General features: G+C 47.2%; 1 protein-coding gene across 2 annotated transcripts in view; it reads left to right on the forward strand.

Annotated features, from left to right (window-relative positions):
* ACOT11 (acyl-CoA thioesterase 11) overlaps positions 1-22408 on the forward strand; it is a 124070-nt gene that overhangs the window by 56105 nt on the left and 45557 nt on the right. The window contains exon 1 of one of the 2 annotated variants that reach the window (XM_025189819.3): positions 3345-3563. The exons of the other annotated variant lie outside the window; for it this stretch is intronic. The gene's annotated coding sequence lies outside the window, so the exon portion shown is untranslated. Of the gene's footprint in view, positions 1-3344; positions 3564-22408 lie in introns of those variants that run through there. 2 annotated transcript variants of the gene reach the window in all.

Here is a 22408-nt window from a genome sequence, read left to right on the forward strand (position 1 = left end):
CTTATAGCCATGGTGCACATCCCCTGGGCATGTTAGGCTTAGGACACATGGTGGTGAAAAGTCTGGCAAGGCGGCTGGCATATTTCAGCACTCCTCCTGCTCTTGGCACTGATGGAGCAATAACAGTGGGAGAATTCTTTAAAATATGATAGATGCACCCGAGAACTTTGTCTCTGCCGCAGTTACAGACACCTTAGGGGGCATGCCGTCACCACCCTGTGCCCTAGCCATGTTTATAAGGTGTCATGGCTTTGTCTGGGTAAACCAGACCATCTTAAACATTGTTACAACTTCATGGAAACTGGAGTCGCTACAATGGTTCTAATTGCAGTGTACAGGAGTGGCTGTGGATCAGACCTTCAATCACTCACTCCAAGTCAATAGGAGTCTTTCCATTGACTTATGTCCTTTGTCTGGTCCATTAGGACTTGACCCAGGGGAAACAATGACTTGTCAAAGGGATGTTTAATGGACCAAGTAAACCAAAAAGCTATCCACTTCCCCTCCCATCCTTGTTACTATTGTTATGGTTACTGCAGGACTCTGCTTTTGTCTGGTTTTTATTTTTAAGTTGTTAATGCCCCTTTACAAATAGGATTAAGCAAAATCCAAAGCGCAGCGTCTTTCCTGTGGAGATTTTAACACCGCTCTCCTGCAGAATCTTGTTCTGGGTCGTAAAATGTTCTGCTGGCTCTTTCTGTAGCTCTGGCAAAACATGGGACATTGGGCAACACCCAGTAAAAAGCCCCCAACGTTTAAGGGTTGTCAGCATCTAAGCAGGTAAATGAAAACAACTGAAATGTTTGGTACCCAGGGTTTGTCCTCTATCCATTGTATCCGGGGAAAGCAGTTCTGTTCAGCTTCTTGAACTTCTGAACAAAAACTTCTTTAAAATATGGAAGTGCGGGTGAATGTTAATTCCTTCATTCCTAAACTGGCCTTCTTGGGCAACTAGATGTACCTTGCACTGTGTGGAAGACCACAATGTCTTCAGGTGATTCCTGTCTCCAGCCCAACATACTATATATTTGAGAGCGTTTGTGTGTCTGTCTTTGTTCCAGACCACCATATTTGATAGGCAGCTTCCTCTTACCATAACTTAGAGCAAAGTAAAGGTTTGGTTTTTGGTAAGGGATTTGGTGTCAGGGAAATGGGGTGTGCCTGGAATGAGATTGCTTCTCAGAAAATAGAATCATCAGGTTAGTGAAAGGAGCTGGCTGTTCTCTCCCCCTTCCCCATCCATGTCCATCCCTGAGCCCCCCATCCATGTCCATCCCTGAGCCTCCCACCCCATAGGTGCTCTTTAGGGAGGGAGGCTGAAACTTCTCTCCCTCTCCCGCCCCGATTCATTCCAGAACATTGCTGGCTGTCTCCCTTCCTCAGGGAGCAATGGGGAAGTGTTTCGTTTGCTGCATTCTTAATTCTGGCTGGGGAGCACAGGGGGCAGATGCACGTAGGCCTGCCCCAGCTGGGAGACATGCCCCCCTCCCTGGCTGTGTCTACTGGAGCTGCAATAGCCATGGAGAGGTGCTTCTCACCTGGCTCCAAGCTCCATGCGGTAGGAGAGGGCCAGCCTGCATACTGAATTCCCTCACCCCCAGTCCCACCCCAGAGCAATGTTTTACATTAAGCAGGTACACTTTCATTTTATTTTCCAAACTATAAAAATTGAGTTAAGGATCTGAGCAACACCGGGTACATCTTCTAGTTGCTCTGTAATTAAACTGGTCTGTTATTTTCAGGCCAAATGTGCAAATACTTAGCACATACTTTAACTCCCTGAGTAGACCCCATGAACTATTTACCATAGTAAAGTGATGCATGTGCATAAGTGTCCACAGCATCAGGGCCTTAAAGTCATTAATTCAGACTTGATTTTAAGGTGCCTAGCGACAGTGATTCCCCTACGACTCATTCCAATGGATAATTACCCTCACTGTGTATAAAAGAGTGTACATTTGTTTCCAATTTGAATTAAATGTATGCATTAGAAGTCAAAGGGTAAAAATTAAGCAGCATGTGTGTAGAACAGTGTGTATCTTTTTAATTTTCTTACCTCTAAGGTTCCTTATAAAGGGGTGTAATATATTGGGCCATTTGTATAAAACTGATTTGACTCCTGGAGAGGCTGTATGGTGTACTATGGAGAAGAGGAGATGGGCCCTTTTTTATAAGCTCAATTAATTCCTTCTCCTTCTCTTGCAATGAAACTGTGAAAATAGCATTTTCTTTATTATTTGTACTTTTAGTTTTTAATAATCAATATTATATTTAGCTCAGTAATAATAACAGGGCCAGATTCTCAGCTGTTGTAAAATGGCATAACTCCACTGAAACCAATTTATGCCAGACCTAAATTAAAACAATAAATGTATTGAGATAAATTAAGCTGCAGAAGACACCAGTTCAGGCCTGCTAAAGTCTGCACCAGTTCAAGCTCCCCACTGCCATTACATTGCCATCAGAACAAACTGACCCTAACAGGCAACCATAGAACATCCTGATAGCTGATGAAGCAGTTTCTCAAAATTCACATTTACAAATTACACTTTCCATGGAACCACATACACAACATTACTGTTACCTATAAACTGAGTGATCTCTGCCAATAACATGTGTTTATATTGTGGTGCACATTCACTATGCCTTGGTGCACCCAACAAAATTTATTCTGCGTGAATGAAAAAAATTAGAGGGAACACTGCATGGCATGTATACAGAGTCCAGGGCTAATCTGGAATAATTCCCTGACTCTCTTTATTCCATCTCTCATCTTGAATTTAAAAAAAACAAACCTCCCTCTCATTGCCACTGCATATTACAAACTTGTCATACCTGTATGTGAGAAGGTTTTAAACCCAAAGCTGCGGAACAGGTGGAAAAACATTAGAATTCACAGACTACCTGCTTTCTGGAAAAGATTAAAAGAAAATCAATTCCAGAAGGTCTGCTCAACTTTCTTTCTTAATATTTCTGTCAAATGACATATGTAGGTGTTAGATCTCTAGGTATCTGTGTGTCAGACTTGTAGAAGCATCATCTGACAACCATTTCCTTTTATAATTTTGCTTGTACTGGATGATTTAATTTTGAAACTGGTAATTTTGTTGCTAATCACTTCTGTAGCAGTGGCTCAGGAATATTGCCTCTTACTGAAGGCCCAATAGAAATGTGTATGTTTTTCTTTTTTGAGAAGAAAAAGATTAGGGGAAGCAAACAGCTAAACTGGAAAGCAGAGACAGTGAATCAAAGAATTGGCCAGTAAATTGGAAGGCAAGAACTTGTAGGTGCCACCTTAAGAAAACTTCAGTTGACTGTTTTTAAGGAACTAAGGGGGAGTGCCGCTTCCTGTGATCCAAAGGACTGTTTTGGCAGTAGCTCTAACTGAAAGGCCTGGAGAAGGGAAAGAGCAAGAGAGCATGGGGCTGAAAAGTACAAACAGGTGCTTTGGTGTTTCTCCATCACGCCTGGTCACTGCCTGATCCTGTCATTACAATTCTGGTCTGTCGCAGAGGAACATTACTCTGGTTTGTTCAGCTGTTGTGAAGCTCCTTCTGGCTGAGGTGAGACTGGGAGGCTAGAACTGTTAGGCAGCTTTGCTAAGAAGTGAGAAGCCTGCTAGAAGGGGAAGCTGTTGATCTTGGAGAGCACCTGGTTTTGGAAGGGGGTGAGGTGTGGGGGTGGCTGAGAGAGCGCTGCCAGTGAGGTGTACAAATGTTGAGTGCAAAACCCTTTTTGCGCTAACCCTGCTACTTCCCAGCAGAACTTGACATGGGTTTCTTTTTTGGCTTCAGCGGGTGTTCGGGAAGGAAAGTGACACATACCTTCCAAACATTTCCTAGATGAGGAGACAGCTTGGAGTGGCGTTTTGCTTGTGAAACTAAATAATATTTTAAACTTGCATTGTGAAAAGCAGAAAACTCTGTGTTTAGGCAGGGTGTGGTGTGTACGTGATAGTATGCAATGCCTCAGAGGAGTTCCTGCCAGCCTGCATATACACCACATGTGTGGTGTACTATACTGTATTGGTTAGTTTCATAAAGACACTGCACATTGCCTGGGGAAGCCACTTGTGTGGATGCAGGCTGAGGAATTGCAATTCAGAGGCATTAGTCTGCCAGAGACTGATTGCTCGGCACCCAAAGGAGATGCCAGACCCTGATGCTTGCGGCTTATGATTCCAGCAGTGTCTGTTGCTCCTAACTGTGCTCTTGGCATTGCAGAAAGAAGAGAAATTATAATATAAGCGGGTGAAATTCTGGATTAAATCTTAAACCTTTTATTCAACGGGGGCTATTTTTTTTTTTAACTCGGCATGTGTTGAAACTTGTGAATGTCTAGCCTTAATTTTGGTGCCTTAGTGGAAGTTGAGCAGTTCTGAAAATCCGGCCTGAGCTGTGGATGCCAAGCACTTGAAAATCTGCCCCAGAGCTGCTCTTGGAAAAACTGCCCCTTTTTGTTTCCATCTCCTAAGCTAGTGGAGATGGATAGTTGTCAAGTGCCACTCGTGTGCAAGGTGTCTCTCAGCACTGGGGAGCTTCCAGTCTCCAGGCCCTGATGCTGTTGACTTTGAAGTTGATAGAAAAGCTTGCATCAACCACACTGATGTGGAACCTGGCTTTAATTAAACCACCCTGCATAGGGATGGACAATAGGATGCCACAAGCAATAGCTGAGTGGAGTTGTCTAGCAGGCTTAATTTGGTGGTCTCTAGATCTTGCAGGTGCTTTTTAAAAATACCCCTGGGGGAAGGGCTAGAACTTTTAGGTGTTTTTGGAAGAAGCAGGTTTTTTAAGTAGGGCCAAGAAGAGGGCAAAGGCATGACAGACTCTGGGTTTTGAGTGCAACTTAAAACCACATGGTACACAAATGTCAAGCATAAGCTTGCTGCTGTTTAGCAGTTGTGTAGTGTTCCTGTGTGTGGTTTAAATATATACAACTCCAGCAGTGCCTGCCTGTGCAGTGGAGTTTACCAAGAGGTTCACACAATGCTTTGGAATCCTAGATGAAAGCTGCGACAGCACTGTGATAGTAGTGTTGTGACCTTTGCATTCAGGGCACGCTGTGTTAAGGCCATTTTGCACAAAGTAATCAGGAGGGACTTTGGAGTCCTTGGTAGGACATCCGTATAATGAAACCTGTGCCATTCATTCCCGCTCTGCACGAACAGCCACATGCAAGTGTTCCTTTTTTGTTATCCTGATGTGTCACAAATTGTTTTAAAGTGACTTGACAAGCTGACTTCCATTTCAGCATTTGTGGGCATCCTTTTGTGATGGGATCGTAAGAAACTAATGAGCATGGTACAGTAACAATAGTGAGTTGGAAACAAACAAAATTATGCTTGGCACTTCAGTGCTTGGAGCAGTTCTCTCTTGTCCATGTACTCAACAGGCTTGCAATAAGCAAGATGCTTATCCGTCATGCTATTGCCTCTATTCTTTATTGCTATTTGGTGGGTTATTTAAGTGGGTCCTCCAAGCTGGAGAGAGGAGAAATGTCACGTTTCAGATCCGCCCTGTTTTGTCAGTGGTAAAGTTTCTTATGTGGCTTGCGTTGTCAATTTCAAATGAGCCAGTTGGCTAAAAAAACTGGAGCTGGTCGAGGGTTGTAGTTGGCCCTACCTTTCTCCTGCCTCCTTAGAACACAGCATGGCTCAAATGCGGAGCAAAACCACAGCTAAGAATCCTACGTGCTGACAGAGAACACTCAAGACCTTTCTGAAAACAGTAAACAAACCCTGCCGCCTAATGGACCCTATGGGGACCAGCTCCCTTGAGCATGTAGGTTAAGCCGCAGCAGATGCTGAAAAGACTCAGATGTTTGTCTGAGCTATGTGCTCAGCATGGAGAGGGAAGGGAGAAATCATTCTCTACCAAATGAAAGAAAGAGGGCTGCTTGCTGATAACCCCTGTAGATGGATGCCAACAAAGGTACCATTGCAGGACGCTATATTTGTGATGGATGAAGGGTTTTCCAAAGGTTTACGAATCTTTACAGGGTGTCCCTGGTACCTAGCTTTTGCCCTTATGTGGGGGTGGCCCAGCACTGACTACTACGCTTGCTACCTTCAGGGAGATGCTCCTCTTCTCAGCCTTCTGGAGGGAGCGAGGTAGGCTTTGCTTTCTTAACCTAGGGTATGTCTACACTTGCACCCTCTTTCGAGAGAGGGATGCAAATGAAGACATTCGAAATTGCAAATGAAGCCAGGATTTAAATATCCCGTGCTTCATTTGCATATTTGCGTTATGGCGCTATTTTGAAATAACTTGCTGTTAAGACGCGGTTATTTCGAGAGAAGGGTTTTCTCTCGAAATAACCCTTATTCATCATACAATGAAGTTGACCAGTTATTTTGAGAGAAGGGTTTTCTCTCGAAATAACCACGTCTTAGCGCTATTTCGAAATAACAGATGCTGTTATTTCGAAATAGCACCATAACGCGAATATGCAAATGAAGCACGGGATATTTAAATCCCGGCTTCATTTGCAATTTCGAATGTCTTCATTTGCATCCCTCTCTCGAAAGAGGGTGCAAGTGTAGACATACCCCTAGACTGGGATCAGTCTGCAAACCCTCTTCAGCAGGTGTACTCATGGGGCCTCTTGCCAGGCCACAAGACAAGGGGTGCCACCAGGTTAGCTTTTGCTTTAATGAACAAATTCAGTTCCTTTCACTTGCGGAGTCATCCTTGTCTGTGAGAACTGATTCAACTCTATGTAAATGGATTGGTCGTGTTCCTCAAAGAGAAGCTGTGATGCTGGATGCCCAAGACTGACCTCTGAAGATCTAGCGATGCACAAATTACAGTTCGAAAATGATTGGTAAGGTCTTGAATTAGCTCTGCTCTCAATAGTGTGCCAGTGGCTTCTTTGCAAGTATCTGTCCATTTGAAAATCTTTTGTTTGCTAGTGCTTATTTCATTAACTCTTTACAAGGAGCAAGGCACTAATCTCTAATGCCTGTTCGTTGCACAGGCAGCTCCCTTAGTTCAACAAAACCAAAAAAGCAACGCTCAAAGTTGCACTTAAGAAAACACTCTTAAACATCGACTATGGAGCACTTGTTTTGTATATTGCATGGCATTATGAGGGTGGGGGGTGCAAGGATGTTGCTGTTAATAAACAACCATAGCATGATAATAAAATACCAGTTGCCAATAAAAATACCAATTCTAGAGTCTCGGACAATAAAGTCCATGATGGGTTTCGTTGCTGCTTGTGATTTTTTTTTTTTTTTTAACATGGAAGGAGCTCAGATAATATGGTAGAAGCACAAAATCCATAAAGAGGCCAAATACTACAATGGTGGCTTCTCTGGAAAGGGAGAGGAGGTGGAAAAACATCTCAGAACATCTGAGTGTGTGTACACATCTCCTGACCTCCATTGCTGTGTCTGCTGGATTGTCTGCATTTTTCCTGTTTCTCATGATGACTCTCTTTAAACTTTCGCAACATCTTCAAACTTCATCTGTCCCCGAGCAAGGGTTGATGACTAGTGCTGTGTATACCATTTCTTCTGGCAGCAAAATGGGCTATTCTGTTTCTCTCTCCATTTGAGATGTGCAAAATGACTTGACTCAGTAAACCACAATCTTTAACCCCTTTTTTGTTTCCTTCTTCCTTTGCTGCAGAGAATTTACTGAAAGCTCCTTTTTCCTTGGAACAGGGCCCTTTGCTGGCACTGGTGAATTTCTGGCGAAATGTGATGCATTGTTGAGATGCTAGAATTTCTCAAACTAGGTCAAGTTAATTTTTTAACACATGCAGATTTGCTTGTTACTATGGATATTGCTTAATTGTACACCAATAATCCCCCATGAGAACCACATTGTCTCTGATCGTTCTTCCCCTCCCCCCCCATTTTTAAATATCCCCAGGAACCGATAGGGATTCTTCAAAGGGATAGAATGAGGGGATGAAGCAGAACAAAGGCAAATGCAGGTTAATATCAGGGCGAAGTCATGCATTCTGTAAGATGGTAGGATGTTCTCCCATAGGACGCAGTGTGTTGCTTGTGCCATCTTCAGTGACACTGCACAGAGCATGTGAGACCTTCCTCATCTGACATCTTCCCGCCAATGCAGGGTTGACAGAGATGATCATGAAGGTGTCTCCAACTTCTAACTTCCAGCTGTTTGGAAACTGAAGGAAAAGAGTTTGCTCTGATTCTGAATGGCAGTTCAGCCATGTACATCCTCCCTCCCCCCTCCATTTATTTGTCATGCATGAATGTTTCCTTTGTGACCAGTAGATTTGTGTATGAATGGGCGCATTCACAGTTCATTCATTTGCCCTTTGTTGTTCAATGACTAATAACTAGCTCTCATAGCACTTTCCCTTCTGTAGGTTTCAAAGCACTTTGCAAAGGCAGATAGAATCCTTATCCCCATTTTACTGATGAACAAACTGAGGCACAATGTGAAGTGATTTCTGAATCCCAGTCCCGTTCACTAGGCTACATGGACTTCCACTTACTGACTCCCTGATGTAAGTTTCTGCTCTCTGTTTAGATGGCTGAAAGATCCTATTTTGATCTAGGTCAGGGTGTGGGAGAAGTGGAAGGTGCTCAACTATATTGGTACGAACCCTGTGTCATGGATATGGATCTGATTACGCCTCTGGCCTTTCTTCCTGCACCTTTGCGCTGTTAGCCCTTATGCCCTTTTCTGTCTTGGAAGTGACATTTTATGCTTCACCCTCTCCTAGGATCTGGGTACGGCACCCTGTCTTGCTAACCAGTTAGTACTACTCACGATCTGAGTGGATCTCTTTCTCTGTTCTCTTCAGGACCCTGTGACCCTGAGATGGCAACTAGTGTTCCTTATAAGATGAGAGCTTGGGTGGCCATCCAGGAGAGATTCAGATGTTGCCCAGCTGATGAGTAGAGTGCCCACAGCTAATAGCATTGTGGTTCACATCTGCACGTCTCAGTGCACATAACACAACTTATACCGCACGTGAATGGAAAATATTAGCAGGAACATTGCAACCAGTCACCTCTTTAAAACAAGTAGGTTTATTAGCAAAAGGAACAAAGCATTAGAGAAACTGCCGGGAGACTAACCAACTGCTAGTTGAGAGTAACTTTACACTTCACTGCACTCTTAGTCTATGGCAGGGGTGGGCAATAAAACGGAGGTGGCTCACCAGGGCTAGCCCCAGGTGGGATGCTGCTGCTATATTTACCTGTACGGGTGCTTGCAGGTCCCATTGGCCGGGAACAGCGATCCATGCTATACAGCTACAGCAGTGCTGCTGTACTGATGGTGTGCCCTAGCGTAGACACTTCCTATGTTGACAGAAGGTGGTTTCCATTGATGTAATTAATCCAGAAGAGGTAGTAGCTTGATCGGACAGAAGAATTCTTCTGTCAACCTACCTCCAGCTACTCTATGGTTTAGGTTGCCCTAACCATGCACAATTTTTCACTGCCCAAAAGTTAGCAACATAAATAGCTGAACTGAGAAGTATAGTCCAGCCTTTAGTGAGATGGGCTTCCTTCTTCAACTGCAGGAAAAGACCAACCCTACGTTCTTTTAGGAGGCCAAGTTGCTCTTAGAATCCAGCCTTGTCTTCCCTCCCTCCCAACCCCCCAACTCTTAATTTTAAGAGCCCCTTGTTGGTTTGGTAGTGAATGCTGTGTGTTCCTAAACACTCCCACCTCCACCTTCCTGATAAGGAAACTCTTTTTCTCGAGCCCTGCTCCCTCAGCGTGGCCTGAGCCCAATTGCTAGCGTATTCAGTGGCTTTGTTACAGAGCCTAGGAATGAAGTTTGTCTTTCTGTCCTTTGCCCTCATTCCTACCAAAAAAAATGGCTGTGCCTGTAGGTGTGCTGAGACCTTGCCTGTCACATGGACTTCCTGCACTCCCCTGTCTGACTGCATCCATCTGCCTCACACTTAGATTACAGGCTCTTTGGGGCAGGGTCAGCCTCTTTGTTCTGTCTATTCAGTGCCTCACACAATTGGTTCACAATTGTCTGATGATTAGACAAGAAGCAATGGGTTTAAATTGCAGCAAGGGAGGTTTAGGTTGGACATTAGGAAGAACTTCCTCTCTGTCAGGGTGGTTAAACACTGGAATAAATTTGTCTAAGGAGGCTGTGGAATCTCCATCCCTGGAGATATTTAAGAGCAGGTTGGACAGACATCTGTCAGGGATGATCTTTCAGAGCTAGTGAACGTGTGGCCCGCGGCCTGTTTGTTTGTTTGCGGCCTGCGGTGCGGTTTGAGTTTACACTGGGCTCAGCACGCGGCCTGAGGGTGAGATCCTTTAAACGTGGCCTCCACTGGGAACGCACTCCGCAACGGGGAGTCGTCTCCCAGGCGGAGTGAGCATTGAAAGACGCAAGCAGGCAGGTTGGCTGGAACACAGTGGTACTGGGTGTCGGCGTTTCTAGCCCCTAGGGAGGAGGTGCTGGGAACACTGGGGCATTGTGGGAAGTGATGGCTGTTTAGCTTTGTGGGCCGAGCCTGAGAGGTACTGACTGGCTCACACTGGCCATGTTTGGATCCGGCGCCGTGGCTTAAAGCTTAATCTTTGTATTTGTGCCCAGTATGAAAATCTATTTGCATATACATTTGCATATATAGGCAACTACACTTAAGTTATGGCCCTTGGCACGTGCTGTAAGTATCATTGTGGCTCCTGGGGCTTCCAGAGTTGAGAACCTCTGATCTTGATGGAGCTTGGTCCTGCCAGGAGAGCAGGGGACTGGATTTGATGACCTATTGGGGGTCTCTTCTAGTTCTAGTATTCTATGATGGGACTCCTTGGGGCAAGGATAAATAATTAGGGTTGCCAGGTGTCCGGTTTTGAACTGGACAGTCCAGTATTTGAGCTTTCTGTTCAGGAAACAAATTGAGAAAATATGAATGAGACCATAGAAATGTCCAGTATTTTCTAAATAAGAGGTAATGTAGATTGTGATGTAATGTCAAATGTGTCTGGTATTTTTGTTGAAACCATCTGGCAACCCTAAATAATAATAAAAAGGCCTCTTGTTTCAGATGTCTCCACACGGAGAGTTCTAGCCCAGTAACTAGATGCCAATGTCAGTGAACTTTCCCCATGTAGACAAGCCCTAAGAGTGCTCCCATGATGCTTTGAAGTTGGCTAGTTTAGAGCCCTTCATCATAACTGGTTGGCAGTCACTGGTCTTGTGCCTGGGAGGGAGCCTGCTGGGTCTGTCGGTTCTGCTCTGATGGTCTCAGAGAGCCTCAGGCTTGCCGACTGCTGAGAGTGATTTTTATGAACAGTATAAGAAAAAACGGACAAAAAGCCAAGCACGTTTACAGACACGTTCTCACGTAATATAGAGGGGGCTCCAAAGGAGAAAAGTGAACCTCCCTCAGGGGAGCGGGCTCGTGGGAAGGGCTGGAACTGCCCCTGCACTCAGCAGCTGGGGTAGCAGAATGGGCTGGGGATGGGTCGCTCTGCTTCCTGCCAGTGACTGCGGGTGAGGGAAGGAAGGGGAAGGGAGAGGCAGAGTGCAGACACCACTGCGGAGTGCAGACACCAGGCCCCTCACTAGCCCCTTGAGGCATGTCTCTCGGGGGAGGGGACTTGAGAGAAGAATGGAGTGGGAGCAGGAAGGACCGCTCCACTCCAGCCTCAGTATCTGTGCTTTTCTCTCCTGAGCAATGTTCCTGCTAATCTTTTCCATCCATGTATGGATTTTTTCCCCATCCATGGGCAGAATAAATTTTATGTGCACTGAGGCATGTGCCAATGTGCACCACCAGGAGAAACAAAACCTAGCTGTGGGCACTCCGCTCATCAGTTGGGTGGCACTGGAATCTTGCCTCAGTGGCCACATTAACACCCAGCTTACAGAGAGCTCTTGTCCTGAGTGCTATTACCTTGAGTTAGACTGCGCAAAAAGGAGATGGGGAAAAAACAATCCAGAGTTAATAAGAGACCAACCTGGAAACATGCAGCTCAGATGCCCTACTGCTTATATACTGAGCACTTATCAATCTGAGGATGGTTAACTTCCTTCTTAGGACCTGGTATTTGGGTGTGGCCTTATGCTGGAATTAATATGAATGCCCGCAATCATGCTGTGACCTGCTTAGAACTCTTTAAGCTGCGCAGGACTGGACCTGTTCACTACTGGGATGGGAGCCTTCAAAGAAAATCCCAGAGTGCGCTAGGAAAGTGATTGACTCGGTAGGTGGCACTTTTCCTTCTGGCCTGCCCCAGCAAGGCTGGTTGAGGAGCTAGGAAGGAGGTCCCCTGCGTGGTAGGAGAAAGCTGTGGTGAGACGCCTGAAAGGGGTAAGAGGCATTTTTGATCTGAGGAAGTGGGTCTGGCCCACGAAAGCTCATCATGTTAGTCTTTAAAGTGCTACATTGTCCTGCATTTTGCTTCAACTACCCCAGACTAACACGGCTACATTTCTATCACTATTCTTGGTGCCTTAGGACTGCTAACTTTCTAATTTCTCATAATGTGGTTTGTGATAAGTGAGGGATCAGAGACCTCCCAAATTCATCTTGTATAAGGGCCACCGAGCTTCTGATGGATGAGAGAAGAGTGAAATGAGCTGAACTGGAGTAAGGTGTGGAAAGATTTAGAGCAGTGAGATTAAAAGATGAAGCAGGGTTTGTGACATGGGGGGGAAAACAAGAGGAGCTGCCCCTGGGAGAAAGCCACGAAGGCTGTACAAGAGAGGCGTTGCTTCCACCCAATCCTGCCTTTATTGTCCACCTGCCATGAATACTTGGAGACGAGCAAAAGTGAATAGTCAGCACTGAGATGCTCTTTGTTGACAAGCCACATCTGACCTGCTCTGCTCAGTCTCCAAGTAATTCCGTGTGAAATGCCTGTAACTAACCCTCTTTGGAGGATCTTGAGCCCAGTCCTCACCGTGCTAAAAGCATTTCAGCCAACTCGGACTATGCCTCAGATCGATAAACACTAGCAACTCGTGATGCTTTTGGTGGGGCCAGCCCCAAGACGGGGACTTGTTATTTCCTAGTGTGGATAATACAGCCAGCCAAGAATTTTTCGGACCTTAAAGGTACCATCCCCCTGACATGTTATCCACACGCTTTTCTCAGAGCTATGTACGTAACTAGGGTTAAACTGTTTTTCCCCTGAACCAGCAAGGGGTGAAGAAGAGTGAGTCCCTGCCCTTCTCTGCTCACAGAGCTTCCACGCCACTTCCTTCACAGCGGGTAGGTTTTCAAAGCAGTCTCATCCCTGTTGGGGTAGCCACTGGTCATGTGATATTGCTTCTATTTCCTGACGGGGCAACCCATTTTTCAAACAGGAAGCTCACTTAACATGGTGAATTTTCAGGCAATAGATCACTTTTGATAAGGTGGGTGGTAGGAAAGTAGCTTCCCTAGTAGCCAGCACTTGACGTAATCACAGATAACTCACCACCTCCAAATCACACCAGATTGAAATCCAGAGTGATCCTTATTCATGGAGATATTCTGGGTGGTTCTTTCTCTCACCAGCTCTCTTGATTTTGATCTTGCTGGCACACTGGAGGCATTGTAGGCTCTCATTACGCCTTCAGCATAGAAAATGAACATGGCAAGAGCTAAGGGATTTTTTTTTTTAATGCAAACTTTTTTTTTGGTAGAACTGGGTCACTCAAGGGGTGACAGCATAAGAGCATCATTGCCTAGGTAATGTATCTTGTTGCCATGGTGACCACTAAAGGCTGCATCAGTCAACAGCTTTAAAAATTTGACAGTTGAGTGAGAGAAGATTTTAATGAGGACAGACACTTCTTTGCTTAGTTTCAATAGCCGAATATTCTAAAAATACCCTTCCATCTCGTTAATATTTCCGGGTCTTGAGAGTGTAAATTAATATACATAACCTAGGCACTTCCTTTGCATTTCCTGACACCCTGGAATATTCTGTCAAAATCGAGTTCAGCACAGCTGCTGAGAAGACAGTGGCATAATGCAATTTTCCTGTTTTGGGGTGTTTTTGCGGTTTCCACTGACCAGAAAACTCTGCACCACAACTGACTTTTTCCCCCTCTCCTTCAATGTGGAACCTTTTGCCCCCTCAGTTAGTTTCCCTTCCTTCACTTAATAGGGGAATAATTGGGCAATCAGTACTCCCCAAATGTATCCCTTTGCTCAGTGCCTGCTGGCGTGTTCATACAATGAAGAATATTTGCAACTACTGGGAAAGTAATTTGATGGATGCTCTCTGAGGGCTTCAGTTGTGGGTCTTTCATCTCCTCTAGAACCTGTGACATGAATTGCTTGTATTCTAAGAGGGCACCAGGAGGTAGAGCTGGATTGATCCATCCCTGGTCCCTTTTGTAACAGCCATGCAGACCACTCCCTGCAGGCCAACAGTTCGTGCTGTGGGTCTTCAGGACCAGCTGTTTGCCACTGCTTAGGTTGCTGCTCACTATAACTGTATAGTGGCTGGGTCAAAATTGATGGTGGTGTGACCCTCCCCCTGTGCATCACCTCTGAGTAGTACTCCCTCAGACCAATTTAAGTCTTCATCAGTATGGACGTTATACCCATGAGTGTTAATATACTGGGTGAGGAGCAAGCTACCTAAGCAACAGCAGAGCATGAGCAAATGTTTTCCTGCTACACCCTCTTTTCCGGGGGCTGACAGACTTGTCAGGCTCCTGGACAAGGGGTGTGAGTAGGAGGGGCTGGTTCCATGCTCCTGAGAGGGGTGAGACCTCCGGTGGAAGTGGCAGGGCTGGAGGCAGCCAGTCCTCAGCGCCATCCAGACCATGCTGAGCCACACCATGCTGCTCGCTTCCCCACAACGCTGAGAGTTGTCTGGAGTGGGCTGTGCAGCGCTCCGGCGGGGATTTAAAGGGGCTACTGTCCTTTGGAATCGCTGCTCCTCTCCTTTGGAATCGCCGGGCCCTGGGGCCACTCCCTTGGCCCTCCCCACCCCCTTTTGTGGGCCTACTCTCGTCTAGTTCCTCAGGATGAAAGCTGCAGGTTTGTTTAGACTCAGTAATGTGCAACTTGCACCGCCTTTACATCCCCTCTGGACTCCAGAATAGTGGAAAACAGAATATCCTTTCTGAAGATCTGTAACGCCAAACGCTGGTCTCTCGTGAGCATGTGAGAGCTCCAAGCAAGCTCCCAAGACTGAACCGCAAGCCCCTGTAAGGAGAGATTCTTAAACAGCCATGCACAGCGCGGCTGGCAAGCCTGGGGCTCTAATGAGGCATCTTCCGTGGGAAGCGCTCAGTGGGTGCCGCTTGGATTTGTCCGGGTGCTGAGCTCTGAGCAGCCAGGCTTAGTGCTGTGCACACAGGAGGCCGCACAAACGCCAGGCCTGGGAATGACTGATGCTCCCTGAGCTGAAACTGCTGTTTCCATTTAGTGGCTCTGAAGCTGGTGCCAAATTCTGGCAGCCCTGAGGAAGAAGTGGAGCAATAGCCGATAGCAGCTATTCCTAGCAAGGGCATGGACTCTTGCCTCCTTTGAAATGGAAGTGCTGGGCTCCTTAAGGCAGGTATGGCGCTATGCTGGTAGATACCTGAGACTTGGGGGGCCTAGGTGTCAAATCCACTCTCTTTTTGGGGGAAAACTGCGGGGAGGTCCCCTTCCATCATTCATAGGGGCACCCACCGCTCACTGAAGCTACTGCTAGACCATGTGTTTGTGCCAAGACTCGTGTTTGTGCCCTGGGAGTTGGTGCTCCCAGCACCGGTGGGTCTGGTCTTGACACTGGTGCCCTTGGTGCAGCTAGTATCAGTGCTTTCCTTCTCCACCCCCCCGCCCCCCCCCACTTCCCAGGACTGAGCATGCTGCCTCGGCCGACCCAGAGTCCAGCACACAGCACGTTACCCAAGGCATGTTATGAAATAATAATCATCCCTGCAGGCACACAGCTGTGCAGTGGCTCCTTGCATGGTGTGTATGGTGAATATTAAATCCATCTTTCACGTGCTTGGGACTCGAGCCCCATGAATATGAGGATATCTGCAGGTATTGGTCTCCCCAGACATGGATGCAGGAATTTGTCTCGCTTTTGCGGTTGCGGCTGCACATTTTGTAGCTAGAACCCTGCGATTGTGCAGGTATCCGCTTTATAGTGACAGATCGTTTTTGTAGATGTGGATATCAATTTTGTATTTGTGCAGGGCTCTGCTCGGACCTGCTGACTCGAACCAGTACATGCTAGTAATTAGAGATAATGGGGAAGCTCCATAAGGGGTTTTTCCTTCATTCCTCCCTCTGTCTGACACCCCCCCCAACAGTGGCTTTAAATGTCTCCTGTGCTACTTCAATCCCTTGTTTAAAAAAGATGCTCACTGAATAGTCTCCTGTCTGTTTTGTGGGACGTGTCTACCTCTTCTGATCACCCGGTCCATCCCCTTCCCTCTCAGGTAGTGCAGAATCCACTCCTCCTGTTGGATCCGTTAATTTTGGGAGCATGGAACTGGTAAAGGCAAAGACCCTGTGTTTTGCATCTTTAAAAGATTAAGGTTTTTAACACATTCCTTGTAGGCGACTGGAGCATTAAGAGCCTTTCCCTTAACTCCTTTCTGTGTGGCTAAATAAATGTGAACCAGGGCAATTTAGTATGACAACTGAGGTGATGTCAAGTTTCTGTCTTCATCATGTTAAAGTATACTCTTGTTTTTAAAGCTTAATTTCTAGTACTTAGACAATTTGCTGTAGCTCCTGATTCCTTCTTTCCTGGGAAGGGGGGGAAGGATGAGTCAGCCCCCGCCAGCGGCATGGTCTTAATTATAGCGCCTGTCTAGTTAACTGCTTGTCACTTTTCATGCTCTTATTGTTCAGATTGAATAGTCGTTTATTAGTGTCATTATCTTTCCCTTCCTGAAGGGCAAGTAAACAAAAGCCTATCTTCTGAAAACCGATCAAAACCGTGGTTAGAATGAATTCTCAGACAGAGGAAGGTGCATCTTCTGTATGTCTTCCTTGAGACCCCAGCGCTTCCTTTATTTTTTTAACAGTATCTTTGAGCAGGTAGGTTGGAAGTGGCTTTACTCCTTCCCAATTTGCCTGGTTCGTTTTGGTCTCTTCTTCCTTTTTAGGATTCCTCTGCATTCTTGCATAGCATGGGAGCCAAGGTTTGCAGAAGAAACCAGTAGTTTTGGTGTACACCTTTTAATAGGATATGTGGGGGCTTTGGTTATGTTTTTTTTTTTTTTTTTTTTTTTTTTTTCTTCCTCAGAAGATGCTGAGCCTCCCATGCTCCGAAAATCAGCCCCTTTGTCTCATGTTGGATACCCAAAATTACTACTCCACGTCTGAAAACCTTGGCTATTGCCTTCAAAGCAAATTGTGGGACAAGAGTGGAAGCTATTGCGGGATAAGGGTGGAAGCTGTCACAGATGCATTTTAACCAGAGACTTCACTTGGGACACTTTGCAAGAGTGAAATAACTTGAATTTGAGTCCTATGTCTTATCAGATTTTCCTGTTACTGTGGGGTGTGCTCATTTGCTAGGATTACTCTTCAGGGAGTAGGGGGGAAGTTTGACAATTCTGTCAGTATGCTGCTTGTGTCCTTGTGGAGCTCTGCTTCTTCCTTCTGCCACTTTCCTCCCCATGGAGCCATCTTGCTGGATCTAGGTTCCCCAGGACATGATTCTTCCCGCCCTAGAATCTGATGAACTCGCTCACGTTACCAGAGCATGTCTAAGAGGACCAATTTGCACTCATGAGCTGGCTGACTTCTTGTATGTCCCTGCACATGGTAGGCTGAGTTGGACAGCAGTGCCAAGCTGTGACATTCGTGTGCCTTGGGATTTAGTGGGCTGGGTTTATCATCACTTTAAGCTGTCACCTTTATACACCCCCAGCACATCCCCATTCCCCCTTTCACATCACAACTGTTCTGCTAGTAACCCACTTGCTGAGCAAACCCCATGGGATTTTTGGGTATCATGGGGCATCTTTAGCTTAGGTTCAAAGAGCAGTTTTTGTGGAGTGAGTGGGGAAGCCAAAAAAAACACCCCCAAAAAGGGAGGATGGGGAGAGAGAAGCATAACCATTAAAGTTATTTCCAGGTAGTAGCCATACACGGGCAGGCAAGCAAACAAGAGTTACAAAAGTGACAAGGAGTCACCTTATAGACTAGCAGGTGTATTGGAGCATAAGCTTTCATGGGCAAAGACCCACATTGTAAAAGAGTTACAATATCTAACAAACCTGATTACAAAAGTTAGGACTAACAAACAACTGATTACATAAGGCAGGGTCAGGAGGCCATACCGAGAGAGAGAGAAATCTCACCATCCTGAAGATGGAATCGATCAGGGCTCTATCCCACTTAGTGAGGGTAGCTGGGGGTCCAAAGTTTTGGAGACGAGCAGAGCCACATCTTCCCTCCCCCCACCACGTGCGGTCAGTGAGAAGAAGATGAAGTCCCAATGGAACTGGTGTAGACTTTAGATCCAGGCATCAGAACACTTGACTTGAGTGTGGGTAGGGCTTTTGGTAGGGAAACAACAGTGGTTCAAGAAGGAACATTAGATTGGTTTATAGGTAAACTGATGGTTCAGGGAGTATTCCAAAGCTGTGGTGTTTAGGCTGGACAATAGGAACAGATCATTCCTGCCAACGGGTGGTGTTCCTTAAAGGGTGCTCATAATGCACTTAGGCTGTTCCAGTATTTTGGATACCAATAGAGGATTTATTACTAAACTTGGTCTGTTAATTACTGAGCTGGCGTGGGTTCATTTGCATCTGGAGCAGATATTTCCCATCCGGTAATGCTTTCCTGCTTTCTGTGTCCCAGAGTTCAGTGTGATTCTTGCCTTGAAATTGCTGTTCTCCATTCTGTATGCCAGGGGTCTCCAAACTTTTCAGCCCGAGGGCCGCATTAACTATCAAACAGCAGTTCGGGGGCCGACTACACACTTGAGGTCCAAATAAAAAACAATCAAAACATGGATGTTGTTTTTAATTATTTATTTAATATTATTTTATTCAGTTATTATTTAATAACACATTGATACACTACACATGAACACCTGTATTAGTGTGAATGGTGAAATTGTTTCCTGGATGCCAAAATAGAGCCCAGCCCACTAGTGACCTCATGAGAGAGCTAGCCAATAGGATAAGAACGCACTGGCCAATAGGGAGCAATTGTCCACGCCAAGTCCCAACCCCTCTTGCTGTGAGGGACGCGCAGAGCCCGGGCTCGGCCGTCGGTCCGCAGGGCGTGTGGCCGTCCGTTGGCGGCTCCGATCCCCCGCACCTCCGGCCGGGGAGTCTCGCTGCCCAGGGCAAGGGCTGCGCGGGTCCAGAGTCCCTCCTCCGTCCCGCTGGCTCCTCCGGCTTCCCTCTCCTGGCTGCCTGCCCAAAAGAAAGTGAGTGCCGGCCGCCCCTGTCCTTCCGGCCCCTCCCCCTTTTGAGCCGGCACGCACGGAGCGTGCCACTCACCCTGGCGTCCCTGCCCCTTCTCCTCCTGGGTCCTGCCGCCTTCCTCGCCTGCCGCGCCTGCGGCTGTGCGCCCTCGCTCCCCTCCCCGTGGGCTTTCCCCTGGGCTCCGCTGCGCTGCGCCGCTTGGCGCTTCTCCGGGGGAGGGGCTGTCAGTGTGGGGAGTTTCTTCCCCGCCCCAGCTCCGCGGCGCTGCGCCGCTCGGCGCTTCTCCAGGGGAGGGGCTGTTAGTGCGGGGAGTTTCTTCCCCGTCACAGTCTCCACGGGCCGGATGAGAGGGCCTCGCGGGCTGCATCCGGCCCGCGGGCCGTAGTTTGGAGACCCCTGCTGTATGCTAATGGAGATGCCTTTCTGTCCTATTTTTGATGTAAATTAGGCTAGGGGGAGTTGCTGGAGGGTTTGGGGTGTGTTCTGCCTTTTGATTGGCTTTGGCTTAGATCGAGGCTGGAGTGGGGCAGGGTAGGGCAGCAAGATTTTCAAGGAGCCAAACAGGCTGGATCCTATGAGCTGGTAGGTAACACAAGTAGTTAATAATGAGCTTTTTTGGGAAGGGTCTGTTTACTGTCGTGTATGGGGAGCCCCTAGCACAAGGATGGGCAATAACTTTGGCAGGGAGGGGGCCGCTTCACGAATGTTGGTTCACAGTTGTGGGTCGGCTCCACCTCTGGAGGGAGCGAAACCTTGGGCCACCAGGGGCGGTTCCCTCTAGGTGCTGTGCACCCCTGGCAGGGGGAGGAGACTTTGTACGCTCCCCCAACCCCAGGCCAGTTGGAACCTGCGGCTGGGGGAATGCACGAAGTCATTCGCTGTTCAAAGTGGCTGGTAGCTCCCTCCCCCCACCACCAGGGGTGTGCGTAGGATTCCAGATGGTTTAACCAAAAATACCGAACACCCCCTCCCCTCCCAAAAATTCTGTTGGGGGGGGGGAGCCCAAAGTTGTTGAGCAAAAAAAAGGACCCTGACAGCAGTTAAGCAAAAAAACCCCAATAAATAAATAAATAAAACATCATGGCCCCTTTAAGAAGAGGCTTTTTGCCGGTGGCCATCTTCTTTTTTCTGCTCCAGCCACAGGACAACTCCCCTAAGAGGAGTTCGGGGGGGTGGGGGGGCGCATGCTGAATGTGTGTAAGGATGCCAGGTGTCTGGTATGTTCGCCTTCTGGCAGGGGGAAAAAAAAATCAGAAAATACAGGACATTTTAGGTGTCCGGTATTTTCTGAGTTTTTTACCAGACAGAAGGCAAAAATACCGGACTGTTCGGGTCAGTACTGGACACCTGGCAACCCTACATGTGCGGGGGTGGGCTGTATCTTGCCCACCCCTGCCCTAGCACAATGGGATGCCAGTCCTGCCTGGGGTCTTTATTGTGACACACAAGTAATTGAAGTCTCACGCCAGAAGAGTTTTGGTGTGTGGAGTCAGGAAGAGGGGGCCTGGATGTGGACCCAAGCTTGCTTTGGCTGTGGCTGTCCTGGGTAGCATCATTCTGGGACCTCTGGCCTGCAAGCCATGTTGTTACACTGAATGTTACAATCTAAGTTCGGTGAAGTTTTCTCATGTAGTGTGGTTTTCAGATTCCTTTATAACCGAGCATGCTGGGCACGGAGTTAGTGGAAGCATTTGCGACTGGATATTTCTGCATGGCTCAGTGCTTGTATATAGGTAACCTGTGAAAAATATAACCCTGATTGCAAGGAATCTCTTCTACCTTCTTCTCCAAGGAGAGCAGCAGTGTAATTGATTAGTTTCTTTCAATCAAATTTCTGAGCAGAGCAGAGTAGAGGTTGCTGCTTTTTCTTCCTTGCTAGGTTCTTGCCACTTTAGAGCATTCAAGCTGTTGTACTGGCCCGTAGATCGCAAACAGATCTCTGGATGAGTTCTTCCTCCCTGCTGTTGCTCATGCGTTTCCTGTCAGAGCTCCAACCCCTTGAGTCAGTCTCTCAGTGGAGAAATGCTGCTCTCAGTGTTAGCTTCTGTGGGTCATCTGAAGGCTACTTGAAAGAATGTAGAGATCAGCTGAGCACTCTGCAGGGATGGGCAGGATACGGCCCGGGGCTATATCTGGCCCACCAAGCCATTTGATGCAGCCCACGGCCGCCCTGCTGCTTCCCCCAACCCGGGCCAATCGAGACCTACGGGCGGGGGTGTGCACAAAATCATTCGCTGTTCAAAACAGCTGGTGGTTCCTTCCCCCCACCAAGGGCGCACAGCGCCTAGAGGGAGCCACCAGCCATTTTGAACAGCGAATGACTTCACCCACTCCCCTGCCCACAATTGGCGTGGGGCAGGGAAGTGTGAGAAGTCTCCTCCCGTGTCCAGGCACACACAGCACCCAGAGGGAACTGCCCCTTCTCCGGAGGCCTTGCCCCTTCCAGGGGGCGGAGCCAGTCCACGACCACAAACCAGTCCGTGAGGCGCCCCCTGCCTGTGCCCTAACACAAAGCTTGGCAAGGATAGCACCACTGCCTCAGTTACACGTCTCTGGCAGGCAACTGGGGAAGTCTAGGCTACGAACATCAATCCTTTGAGCCACTGACCAGTCAAATACTCAAGCAAATATGTGCCCCCCTCTCCAACACGATCATGCCGTCTGGCGAGTGTCAACAAAATTTATTTTTGAGGATTTCCCAGCTTCCAGTTATGAGACCAGATATCCCAGGGGATATCTCAAAAGGGGGTCGTTACCTGTCGGATATTGCAAGGTGGTTACATGGGGGTCACAAGTTGTCAGCTCTGTGATGCTGACAGCCCTGAGCCCCTGTTAAATTACCCCCTCCCAATTCTTAATGTATAAGGAGGGGGACACACTCAGAGGCTTGATGTGTGAAAGACATCACCTATACAAAAAGTTTGAAAACCACTGCGCTGATCTGTCCTGGGTCTCAAATGCTGGGAGTGTGCAGCCCTCTTGGGCCATTAACAGAAAGTATTCCAGGGTTGGATCACACAGACCTCTGAAAATGTAATAATCCTGAGTTACAAAATACTGTGGGGGGAAGTATGGCATGACGAGTAAAATGAGGCAGA

The sequence above is a fragment of the Pelodiscus sinensis genome, chromosome 9 (genome assembly GCF_052426305.1).
Source record: "Pelodiscus sinensis isolate ZL-2025 chromosome 9, ASM5242630v1, whole genome shotgun sequence".
NCBI lineage: Eukaryota > Metazoa > Chordata > Testudines > Trionychidae > Pelodiscus > Pelodiscus sinensis.